The following is a 12255-nucleotide window of genomic DNA, read 5'->3' on the forward strand; positions in this document are numbered from 1 at the left end:
TACATTAGGCCTTAGTTCTTAGAGCAAGTCCTATTAATACAATTGATTATATTGCTTTCTTTTCTGGGCTATAATAAGAATTACAGAAATGTCTGCTGTGAAAATTGAGACTTTAAATCTATATGATTTCATGGTAAATGTCATGATGTTTACTGGCTGCCATCTGTTTTTTAAAAATTATATTCAATTGTTTATAGTTTTATGATGTGGTTTTATTGTTTATATTTTTGTTGGGACCCACTCTAAGTCAATTTGTGGGGATAGATGTGATAGAAATCAATAAATAGATAAATATATATGTTTGGTTTGAAAGGCTGCAGCATAACATTTAACAGTGAATATAACCTCCAACCTATCAAAGCTATTTATTTATTCACTTTTTATTTACATTATTTATAGTCCATCTTTCTCACTGAGACTCAAGGGGGATTTATACAGCAATGGCAAAAACAATCAACCTGATGCACCATCAAATAGACAATGAAATAAGATTTGGATTGCAGAAATTTGAAACAAGGCTGAAACAAATCATAGCCATTCACATGACACTTTAAACGATGCAGAAATTACATAGTAGGATCATTCATTCCGCAAAAGCCACTATATTCTATACATAGTGGTATAGACTACATTCCCTATCCCTTTATCTAAGTTTAACTAGGATTGCCAGATGATCTGGCCTTCTAAAGTGGTTTAATAGAAAACAATCAGCTAGTGAAATTTTGTATCGCATAGAAATAATATCACCTGTTGAGTGCTCCAGCACAAGCTACTGTTAGAAGAACAGTTACAGAGACTGGTTCAAGAGCTGGCGCCAATAATTCACTGGAATCACACTGCAAGAAAAACAGCTTGCTGTGTTTCATTTGTTTACTGTTTTGCTGTTCTGGCTTCTGACAGTGAGGAAGCTATATTAGATCAAATGCCCAGATTTCACAGATACATAAAAACTGGATTACAAAACGCAACTGCTGGCTAAGTCAGAAGCACCCTTTTGCTGTGGTACTTCAAAGCCTATTGGAAAAATTTCAGTCCCCTCCCAACGCGCGGCCATCAGCCATTGGCTGCTAAAGCTGGGGGCCATTGGTTGCTGCCCTGGAAGGAGACGGGGCAGTCAGCCATTTTCCAGCTATCCGGGAGCTCAGGGGGCGAGGTGCAGGCCTTAAATAGGCTGGCCCCGCCCCCTGTGGCGCAGTCAAATGTTGCTGTCAGTCAAGTAAGGAGCCTTTCGCTCCTTTTCGGCTCAGAGTGACGCATGCAGGCCTACAGGCCTTGGAGCGTCGGCAGCATGATAGCCGTGGCAGCAGCTGAGGGGCAGCAAGAAAGCACGACCAGGAGAAGGAGTGCGGCAGCCGGGCCCAATGGTGGCAAGGGCATTGGGGCGATGGGCTTGGGAGCGGCACAAGGATCAAGAAAGCAGCTGGGGACGGAGTACAGTAGCGGGGCCTGACGGCTGGGTGGGCTGGGGTGTTGGCCACAGCAAAGTTCTGGAGGTCGCGGCTAGGTGCTCTTGGCACCTAAGCATTGCCGGGGCTGCTTGAGTGGGGAAATGAACAAGGGTTCTGGGGGGCAGGTGAGGCCCAGCTTGTCTTTCCCCGGGCGGGGCTTCCTGGGGTTTCTCCCTTTTTGAATTCTCCAGTGGAGCCATCTTCCTTCTTTAGGTCTTTTGGGCTTCTCGATGTGAGGGCTAGAGGGAGGCACCAGGGGGGTAAGCAGCAGCTGTAAGGGAGGGACCTGGCATTATGCCACCCAAGAAAGGTCAGGGCCCGTCAAAGGGCAAGCAGCCAGCCAAAAATCCCACCAAGTGCCCGTTACCAGAGCAGCCTCTGCCAGAGGAGGATGATGACAGCCAGACAAGGCGGGTCATCATTGAACAGTTGGTAGCCTTGGAGGAAGCCAAGGATGTGAGTGGCCCATCACGCCGATTTGCGGGCCTGAAAGGTTCAGGGTGGACAGCCACCATGTCATTTCAGAAGGAGGTGCTTGCACATCTTTCTGCATTACAGGAGGCGGGTGAAGGTGGCCGTGGTGCTATGAATACGAGACCTGTTGAGGACCAGCTGGAGGAGCCTGATGCGGTGGCAGTGGTCCTCCCAGAGGTGGACGGTAGGTCCAGCATGATGCAGCATGGTCCAGTTTGGCCATGGGGTCCTTAAGGGCCGGGCGTGATGGCCAGTTTGCAGGTGTCTTCATCGATGGCGTCAGCAAGCCTGGTGGGTAACGGGGGTGGTCCCCCTCACAGGACTTCAGCCCATTTAGAGTTTTCAGCCCAATCTGGGGGGAAAGCATTATGCCCCCGTACAATTGGATGTGTAGCAGGTTTCCATGGTACATGGCTGCGACCAAAAATGTCCAAGGTGGGGGTTCCATGACAATGGCAGCCCAAGTAACAGCAGGCTCATTGCCATGGGGGTGGCAGCAGACAGCCGCCTTGTCTACAGGGTGGCCAGTATCAAACTGAGCTGGGTGGGGATTCCCTTCACACCCACCAGTCCCACATAGCTCAGTTCCATTCCATGCCCTTCCCTTCGGGGATCCGGCTATGCTGCTTAGCGATCACTTAACCACAGCGACCAGGGAAAATTTTTTTAAAAGGGGGATATGTAGATGTCTTTAGCCTCTTACATAGGTAGCTAGAGAAAAAGTCAAAAGATGAGTTGGATGAGAAAGACAAAGAGAAACTAAAGCGCAGGAAGGTAGATAGGACCTTGGCCAACTGGCTGCTGGGATTTCTTATCTATGCTGGGATATCACGAGGGCGCAGCCACTATGGGCTGCTCCCTTGTTTCAGTACTGCTATATTATATATTGCGCATACACAGATTTCAGCGGTGGGGGGCGTGGCTTCAATACAACGAGGAATTTTGTATGAGGGTTGCAGTTAACCCCGACCTTCCATGGGACCAGATTAACCAACAGCTGTGGTTCCAACTCATGACCCCGGCAAAACCAAATATGGGGGACAGATCTGACAGCGGCCATCTTGTTCATAAGGTTTTGCATTTCTCTGGCACCTGCCCGCCTGCAGGGCAGTCGGTTCAGCTGCTTTGCTGGGAGTTCACCTCCCAGGGGTTTGTGCCAGAAAAGCCTGCAAATACAAGCATGAATGCCTGCTGTGTGGAGGCCTCCATGCTTTCACATCCTGTAACAAGGCCAAATCTAAAGGGGCCAGCAAGCAGCCTGGCGACAGTCCAGCGGGGGGGGGCAGGCCCCCTGGGGTGAGAACTTGCTGGAAAGCAAGAAAAGGTTTGCCTCCCAATGCCTGATACAGAGGTATCATTGTCCAACATAAGTTGAGGTTCATTAATGATGTGTCAAACTTGTTTGAGCTGAGACCTGCATATGACCACCAGCAGTGTTCTGTTGTTTCATTTGGCCCTATCTTGTGACAGGTTATCCCTTGGTATCCTGCTGGTTTTGTTGATCTATTTCCTTGCACATTAGGTGTTGTAATTACAGAAGGGTCTGTCTGCAAGTCAGAATTTCTGTCACAGAGATCATGCAGGGTGCAGCTGTACCATAGAGTGGACTGCATCGTAGCATCCATCAATGCGATTCCTGGTGCTTGCTTATTTCTTGATTCTTGTAAATAAAATTCAAAGTGGTATCATTACCGAACAACCTTCCCAAGGAGGTGCACCTAACGCTCTCAGTCTCAATCTTAAGGAGGCAGCTGAAGACAATTTTATTCATGGTGACGTTTTGGTAGCTATTCTGCCTAACAGAAGTTTTAAATTATTGATTTTAACTGTTTTAATTTATTTTATTGTATTTTATTATTTTTATATTGTAAGCCACCTTGAATTCCTATGAGGTAGAAAGGCAGCTAAATAAATCTTTTAAATAAAATAAAATAAAAGGATCTAATAGTGCAGAAAGATGCATAGCTTTGGGTTGTGTCCTACCTACCTGACCTAGCCATGGTGATTCATGCAATGGTCACCTCCAGGCTAGATTACTGCAACTTGCTCTATGTAGGGCTTCCCATTAAGTTGATCTGGAAAATGCAACTGGTTCAAAATGCAGCTGCCAGGATGTTGACAGGAACATCCTTTAGAGTGTGTATCCAACCGGTGCTCTGTCAGCTGCCCTGGCTCCAGATTGAGGACCATACTAAGTTCAAGATTCTGGTGTTGACTTTTAAAGCCCATAAGAGTCAAGGACCAGCATACTTTCAGGACCACCTGTCCTAGTACATCCTGCTTAGAGTGTTATACTCCAGTGACCAAAATCTGCTGGTGGTCCCTGGCCTAAAGAACATCCAGCTGACCAGGGCCAGAGCCTTTTCAGCCCTGGCTCTGGCCTGGTGGAACACTCCTCCAGGAGAGAACAGGGCCCTGTGGAATCTGGTACAATTCTGCAAGGCCTGCAAAACAAAGTTGTTCCACCATGCCTATGGTTGAGGGCAGTACCAGGCCCCTAGCCTATAGGCTATAGCTAGTTCCTGGCCTCCTCCTTCCCCTCCTCTCTTGTTCCCCCCCCCCTTTTCCCTTCTCAGATGTTTGCATATTGCCCCTCTGAATGAGTTTTTATGCCATCTTGAATTTTATAGAAGTTGTTTTATTGATTTTATTGAATTTATGGGCTGCTTAATTATATGTTACATTTTAGTAGGTTTAAATTGTATGTGTAAATTGTATATTTATACACTGTTGTCACCTGCTCTGAGCCAGGCTTGGGGAAAGGAGATACATATTAAACAAACAAACAAACAAATAATATTGTTTGACTAGCAAAACAATCAACATCACACCTGTGCACCCCTGCATTGGCCATGGACAAATTTTCTTATGTCTCTGGACTTGGCAACTTTTTTAAACTTCTTTTTAACTATTTATTATGATGAACCCTGCCCTGAGCCCTTCTATGCAGGGAAGAGTGGGATAAAAAAAAATTGACCAAATAAATAAATAACTTCAAAATTCCTAGATTTCTAGTGAGCAGGGCTGGAGCCCATGATACAGAGAAGCTGAGGCAGAAGCTCCTTGCTTTCTGGGGCAAATAGCAAATTGCACAGTGGCTACTCCTCTAGCTAGCCCTTGTGTGGACAGCTCTTTAAATTATGCTAAAAGACAACCTACTGCAGTGTCATCAAAGTGAAGATAATCACACATGCCCATCTGGATTTATACATCTTTCTATATTGAATCACTGTCAGTTTCAGGCATATGCTGAAAAACTTTAACACTACATGTCACTCAGCAGCCTGTGGGTCTAACTTTGTCAAAGTCATTTTGTCCTTCAGTTCAGAGTGCTAATTGTGTGGACATTTTTCCAGAAAAAATAAATAAAAGTGGTATGGTAGCTCTATATTTAGCTTTTCCTTCTCAAAAGTATACTACTGAATCAGTGACTTATATCGGTGGCCCCATCCTGCACAGATTTGGGGGGCATCTTGAACTCGTAACTCATTTGCCAATTTTTTTCTAATCTAGCAATGATAGATTCCAAACATTCTTACCTTTGCAATATCACAACACTGAAAAAGAAGTTGTGTCTCATATCACATTCTTGATTTTATCACAAAATTAGCATAGCAGAGAAGAATTACGTGATTTTGTTTGGCATTTGTCCATTGAAATTCAAAACATTTCATCTGCTGCCAAATTTGGGAATAGTGTCTATTTCTAACAGTGGACAGGGACCCACTTCCATCTCTCTCATCTATTTTTTTGTGTTTAATCTTTTGTTTACAGTGGAATCTCTATGTTTAAATTATTGATAAAAGAAATAGTCTGTGATTACGCTCTGCTTCCAAATACATCACAATCTACCACAGTAGGAAAAAGTAAGAGTCAAGTAGCTCCTTAAAGACTAACAAAATTTGTAGTAGGGAATGAGCTTTCATGAGTCACTGCTCACTTCTTCAGATACCATCTTGAACAATCTACCACAGTCCAATCTGGAAATCAATAATAGTTATCATTCACTATATCAAAAGAATAATCATTTTGTATCTAACTATAGCTTATTCAAATAGTATATTTAAAGATATTCATATGGTTTGGGTTTCATGTGGTCTGAGAAGATAGAAAGAACACTTCTGTATGCACCATTATCATACACATGTACCAAATGGAACACCAGCTGGCTATAAAGATGGACATAGGATACAGGAAAAGAAACAATATAGATGTGTAGGAGTAAAAAAAAAAGTGCTTGTAGTTGTGCTATAAGTTCAAACCAACTCCTTGAATTGATTCCAGAAGGTTAGTAGACATGTTACTGAATACATAGTATCTTCATAAGAATTTACCCAAAACTGTATGAACAGTGTTCTTTGAATTTCTATAGCAACTAAAACCTCTAGATCATGGGTGTTGAACTCATTTGTTATGAGGGCCAGATGAGACTTTGTTGGGCTGGGCCACATGTGTCATAAAATGTAATGCCTGGTAGCAAAGATGTAAACTTTATAAAGGACACAGACAAACACAATTACAGATTTTTTAAAAACTTAAAATAAAATATGCTTAAAAGATTAGTATGCTTGCAATATTTTGTTTAACAGTTTCTGTAGTGGTTTGGCATAGTGAGCCAGTTTGTTGTAGTGGTTCACTGCCCAATCCAGACATATGTGGCTGCCGGCCGTGGCGTAGCTGCCGCGCCACTAGTAGACTTCCTGAGGACTTTGACACGCTGGAGCGTGGGGAGGGGAGAGACGTAATTTGCCATGGGGGAGATGGCAACGCCCATGGCAAGGGAGGCGGAGGCAGCCGGTGGGGAGGGCCAGCTCACCCCCCCCCCCACATTGGCCAGTCCTAGCGCATGCATCACGGCTCATGACAGTCAGGGATGGGGAGAGGTGGCCCAGAGAGGCTGATAACTATCCCCAACCCGCCCCCAAACAGAGAACAGAGCCAATGATGAGCAGACCATCAAAGGCAAATGAGAGACATCCCACCAACACAGGGAGGGAACAGGAGTGAGGCTGGGCATGCGCACACAAGAAGCCTGGCTTGGTGGTGAGGTGGGGTGTCATGCCTGCACCAGACCCAGCCCTTGCTAACCCAGAGCAGGAGCCACCTGAAACTGATCAGGCCACACCAGGCCCTAGCTCATCCCCTCCTGAAACTGATCAGGCCACACCGGGCCCTAGTGCATCACCTCCTGAATCCCCGCCACCTGTAAGCCAGCTCCATGAAAGGAGACGGCAGGAGTTCAAAGACAGACGGAAAGAAGCACGCATGCGTGGGAGGAGAGATCTAAGCCCGGAGTACTAACGAGTTAACAAGCCAGCACAGTATATCTGTAGTCCTGGCCTTAGGGCAAACTGTGCTGGCAAAGAACGATCCTCCTCGGACGTGACCACGCCCTGCACCCTCTTGCCTGCTGAGAGAACCCGTTTGCTCCTGACCCGGCTTGAATCTTGGACTTGGAACTGGACTCTGCTTTTGCTCTGTGGACTGGCTTAGGTACTTTGAATATATTCGGCTTGCTTCCTCTGGCTTTTGACCCACTGCATTCCTGTGACGACGCGCCCTGCTTCTCCCTTCGGCTGGACTGATTTATGGTAGGGACTAATTAGGACTGCTAGATAACGCTTGTGCTGCTCCCTGAAAGCACCGTAGCCGGCTGCCAGCGTCCTGGCCGATTGCCAGGGCAACAGCAGCCGCCCGTCTCTACCTGAAGGTCCGGGTCGTGACATGGGGGTGAGAAAGGCCTGCGTGGGACCACAGAGAAGCCGTCAATCCCCTCACACCCTCCCGCTGTCAGAGACTCTGCCAATGGCAGACATACAAGTAGGAAGTACCAAGTGCAGGAGTTCGCTGTCATAGACAGTGGCTGAAATGTGTGTCTGGGAGTGAGCAGCCCAGCAGCAGACACCCCCCCCCACCCAGAGACCCCCTGTGTTGCCCTGACACCCCCTGCCATGTGCACGGAACACCTCCCCTGGGGCCACAGAACTCAGAGTGCGAGTGCATCAGCTGCAGAACTCCGAGTCCACTTCATAAGCCCCCCCTTAGTGCCCTGAGCACAATAGCCCTGTGGGGTCAGGTAGGCTGTCAGCCCGGGTAGGCTGAGGGGCAGCACTCCCCTCCCCTGTCCAGCCACATGGGGGGCAGTGTGGTGGCTCATAGACCATTCCTCCCCCCAAAACTAAGTCTGCCCACCCTCCCAGGCATTCCCTTGGAGAGGCCACTGACAGAGGGGGCGGGTTGCCCAGGGAACGTGCAGCAGATGCCAAGCAGGAGAGACAACAAAGGGCACAGCTCAGACTTTATTTTTCTGGAACAGAGTGCAACAGTCTCCCTGGTGTGCACTGTGCAGTCTCGCCATGGGTGGGGCTCCATCCAGAGTGGTGGGCAGAAACAGCTGAGGGAGTGAGGGACAGTGGAGCAACACATGCAGAAGCCTCTGTGTTAGAGTCCCACCTGCAAAACGGAGACAGAGATCAAGAGCACCTGCAGGGGCAGCGGCTGGAAGAGCAGGCTGCGTTTCAGCCATGCACTCTCTTAAAGGGACAGTCTCTGACCCACCTCCCTTCAACGGGGCAGCTGCCACACACACACACCCCATGCCCTGCCAGGGGTTGGGAACGTGGCAGAGGGCAGACCAAGGGAAGGGAGCAGGCAGCAGTACAGGGGAGCAGGGTCAGCAAATGCCCCCTGCCAGAGCCCATTGCCTGGTTCAAGTGTCAGAGATGCTCACACACCGAGTTGTCAAGAGCGAGAGGAGGGGGAGGCCAAGGGGGGACAGTGGAACTTACCCCGCCATGAGTGACAGTCCTCACTCACATCCAGAGCTTCCAGGAGCCTGGAACCTGTGAAGACCTGGAAACAAGAGCAGTTAGCCCCAGGGGAGAGACCTCTCTTTCCCCGTCGCAAGTCAAAGATACTTTCAAAGCAACCGCGCAGTGCAAAACCCGTCACCAACGTGCCTGCCTGTCCCTCGCTCTAAGACTGTATGGCCAAGAGCTTGCCGGCAGAGCTTCCTGCCATGTGCTCCTCTCCCTAACAACTGAGTTGTGCGAGGCCAGAGCGGAAGTATTTCTAGGAGGGGGGAGACCGTGATTGGGTGCTGAGGAGGAAGCTACCTAAGCCTGGCCGCGCCCCCAACCCTACCCCCTCCTGCACCTGAACACCGCACTCCGCCTCACTTCCACCCATGCTCGGGCGCAGCCCTCAGGCACCGCTGCCCTCGGGCGGAGTGGCGCACGGGCAGCCCCGCCCATGTAACTCCCCTCCACTGTTGCAGCACCGGTCGTACGTTGGTGCAAACTCTTCCTGCTCCCATGTAGCAGCTTGTCTGCTCCCAAAAGACTTCCCCCCCCCCCGGGTTGTGCTGTGTGTGGACTCTTATCTGGGAGAACTGGGTTTGATTTCCCACTTCTCCACCTTCAGCTGCTGGAATGGCCTTGGGTCAGTCATAGCTCTCGCAGAGGTTGTCCTTGAAAGGGCAACTGCTATGAAATCTCTCTCAGCCCCACCCAGTCACAGGGTGTCTATTGTGGGGGAAGAAGATGAAGGAGATTGTAAGCTGCTCTGAGACGCTGATTCAGAGAGAAGGGTGGCATTTAAATCTGCAGTTATCTTCTTCTGACACCTTTTGCTCTGAATCATTGCATCAAAATCTGGAGACAATGTCTGTGCTGTAGCAATCTTGAGTGTGCTGTTCAGGTGTGTTTTTGTAAGTTGCAAACCTACTTTTGATTTCTTTACATTCATTACAGAAATCTCATGGTCAATGCTTTGAGCCTAAGGCTTAGGGGAAAACATGAAATGGGTGGGCATTGTGAGATTTTGTACATAAGTTGTTTCATGTGCTGGTCAGCCAAATGGAGAAAACAGAGGCTTTGCTCTGTAGCTCCTGTATGATTGAGCAAGCCTGGCAAAGCAAGCTATGATGCAGAAATAAACAAGAGAGAGGGAGAAGGAAGCAGATGACAGTGAGTTGCTCGGGGCATGATAGGAGCCCTCCGGGGGCCTGATCCGGCCCTCAGGCCACAAGTTTTACACCCCTTCTCTAGACAATCCTTATGAACAGTGCCATACCAAACCACACAGCAGTTGTCAAATATGAGATTTATAAATGAATTAAATTTTCAATCATCAAGAAAACCCTTCAGTCTTTTACATGAATACATTTTTCTGTGGATATTTCTTGCTATTTACTAGGAACATTAAACACAGTATAAATAGGGCTGTTTAAAGAATAGCTGCTGGGACCCTTTCTAAAATAAATACAGAACCATCTGCTCTACTAATCTTAAAAGAAAAATTAAGACCACCAGACACTTCCAATATTCTCAGCCATTCTCAGTTAAGTATAATCTGTTAAGGAATTGTGTAAAATTATTTAACCACATCAAAGCAGGAGAGTCATCCTACTCTGGGAACAGTCTCTGGAAAACAATTTTCAAATATAGAAGGCAATCTTACAAGTGATTTAGCCAAGGAACTGCCCCACTAACTGTGTTTCACTTAGATCTAAACAATAAGGCCATTCAGAGACAGAAATATTAGAACTTTTTTCCCTTATTAGCTTTGCTCATTAAAAAAAATGGATAGCAACCTATCAATTTAGTCTCTCTCTCTCTCTCATAAATCAACACAATGTAAGAAAAGGCATTTTTATTTATAAGGAAGGGTTTTAGGAGTTTTACAAAATGTTTATCTAAGAGGTGCTCTATCACTTTTTAACAAGTCTGAAAAATAAATAGATTTTTCATAAACCTTTAACATCTTTTAGGGATGTTTGTACATAACAGTTCACAAAATATTCAATCTAAATGACCCTTGAATTACTATTACTTACTCTGGAGCACAGGAATTGCAACCTCTGACATTTTTATCCCCTCCCCCCAATTGGTTCAGAAAAACATATCTGAGAGTGAATTTGGGCCCTATTCAATTTAGCTAGATCTCTACTGATATATAAACTCATGAAAATTATTACAACTGATTTTTTTCAATAATCTTTGAGATTGGCTTGCATATTGGCTTGCTTAAGGCCTCACGCAGTCTTTCCCTAAAGCTTGATCACATAAAAAGCATTTACAACTAGTGAAGCTAACAACCATTTAGCAATGTTTACACTAAGTGATTCTGAGTTGATTTGCCTATATAATAGGGTGCAGGATGTCATATGATCCCTGTAGAGTAATGGGTTTGCTCCAGGGCAAACACCATGCGATATTTATTCAAAGATTTCCCCATTTCCTTGGCTTTCCCCTTCATCCAGTATTTCTTTCCACCCCCAGGAAACTTTATTCCAACAGTCACAGGACCTACATAGAGTTATAGAGTTATTGGTAGTTATTATCATTGGTAGAGTTATAGAGATATTGGTAGAAACCACTATCAAAGAGAGAATTAGTAGGCACATTGATGAACAAAAGTTATTGAGGAAGACTCAGCATAGGTTCTGTAAGGGAAGATCTTGTCTCACTAACCTGTTAAGAGTTATTTGAGGGGGTGAAAAAACATGTGGACAAAGGGGTCTCAACAGATGTTGTTTACCTTGACTTCCAGAAAGCTTTTGATAAAGTTCCTCATCAAAGGCTCCTTAGTAAGCTCGAGAGTCATGGAGTAAAAGGATCCTCTTGTGGATCAAAAACTGGCTAATTAATAGGAAACAGATAGTGAGTATAAATGGGCAATTTTCTCAGTGGAGGATGGTAAACAGTGGGGTGCCGCAGGGCTCAGTACTGGGTTCGATGCTTTTTAACTTGTTCATTAATGAATTTGTGTTGGGAGTAAGCAGTGAAGTGGCTAAGTTTGCGGATTGCACTAAATTGTTCAGGGTGGTGAGAACCAGAGAGGATTGTGAGGTACTCCAAAGGGATCCGTTGAGGCTGGGCAAGTGGGCGTCAATGTGGCAAATGAGGGTCAATGTGGCCAAGTGCAAAGTAATGCACATTGGGGCCAAAAAACATAACTATAAATACAAGTTGATGGCAGAGACTGACCAAGAGAGAGATCTTGGGGTCGTGGTAGATAACTCATGGAAAATGTTGAGACAATGTTCTATTGCAATAAAAAAGGCCAATGCCATGCTGGGAATTATTAGGAAGGGAATTGAAAACAAATCAGCCAGTATCATAATGCCTCTGTATAAATCGATGGTGCGGCCCCATTCGGAATACTGTGTACAATTCTGGTCACCGAATCTTCCTCTTGAGTCCAATGCATGCCCAGATAACTCTCAGCTCATAGAAAAGTAAGGAAAGGATTAACTCTTCTTCTGTGAGAGACTCTAGAAGAAGAAGAAGAAGATATTGGATTTATATCCCGCCCTCCATTCTGAAGAGTC

This window comes from Heteronotia binoei, chromosome 2, assembly GCF_032191835.1.
Source record: "Heteronotia binoei isolate CCM8104 ecotype False Entrance Well chromosome 2, APGP_CSIRO_Hbin_v1, whole genome shotgun sequence".
In the NCBI taxonomy this organism is placed as follows: Eukaryota; Metazoa; Chordata; class Lepidosauria; order Squamata; family Gekkonidae; genus Heteronotia; species Heteronotia binoei.